Genomic DNA, 1,253 nt, shown 5'->3' on the forward strand with positions numbered 1-1,253 from the left:
GCAGGAGCGCCCCCTACTGGCCCGCCACAGGCCCTGCCAGCTACAATGCCTACACAGCAGTGCCCTACTGTGCAGAACTGCACAGCATCAGGTTATTGTTCAGCTGCTGTAAAGTTTGCTAAAAATTGCCATGCCAACACTGGGCCCTTGTTCGTCATGGTTGGGTAGGGTTCCCCAAGCGCTGGGGGGAACATTAACCGACAGAGAGCTCTCAGTGCAAGGACAGTCAGCTTTGTGTTCTTTCCTGCTTCTGCAGCGTGTCTAAACTTATCTCAAGGCCTCCCACCCTTGTCTGTTCTGGATGGCATTCAGCATTCACAGGCTCACCTAAGTCACAGCCCAACCACCAAGGTACTGTCATCAGAGTTACTGACTCAGAAGAACAAGATTTCCATGGCTGAGTGTCACCTATCTTTTTAGCACTCCTGTCAGGGAAGGACTTATAGGCATCACTGCTCTGGCCTCAGCCTACCGCTCGGACTAAATCTAGGCAAATGACAGTGGTGGCCCTGAGCATCTGAGTGGATGGGAGCCGCGAGAAAGGACTACATTGCATACGTTGTCAGTCAGGGATTGAGAACACCCTTCCTTTGGCTGAATGGACTTCTAATAGGGGTGGTTAGCTTTGTTCCCCTTTGTTCTAGCATGGAACGAGTCTTGTGTCCAATATCCCAGCACTAAAATCCACCTTCCGCACTCAGCCTGGTGCCAGAGAGGAGGCGAACACTTTAAAACAATGAACCCCACACAAAGAGACAGGGAAACCTTACCAGATGTTCTCCGTGTCATAGTTTCATAGTTTCTAGGGTAGGAAGGGACCTGAGCAGATCATCTAGTCCGACACCCCGCCATGGCAGGAAAAAGTATTGGGGTCAAACGACCCCAGCAAGGTGTACATCTAACCTCTTCTTAAAGACCCCCAGGGTAGGAGCCAGCACCACTTCTCTTGGAAGTTGGTTCCAGGCCCTAGCCGCCCTGACCGTGAAGTCACGCCTCCTGATATCCAGCCTAAATCTACCCTCTTCCAGCTTGAGACCGTTATTCCTGGTCACTCCTGGCAGTGCTCAGGGGATCAGGGACTCCCCCATTGCCTGCTGGTCCCCTCTGACTAGTTTATAACAGGCCACTAGATCCCCCTCAGCCTTCTCTTGTGGAGGCTGAACAGGTTCAGGTCCCGTCGCCTCTCCTCGTGGGCCTGCCCTGCTGCCCCTGACCATGCGAGTGGCCTCCTCTGGACCCTCTCCATGCTGTCC

This window comes from Crocodylus porosus, unplaced genomic scaffold, assembly GCF_001723895.1.
Source record: "Crocodylus porosus isolate Cpor-Errol unplaced genomic scaffold, CroPor_comp1, whole genome shotgun sequence".
Classification (NCBI taxonomy): Eukaryota; Metazoa; Chordata; order Crocodylia; family Crocodylidae; genus Crocodylus; species Crocodylus porosus.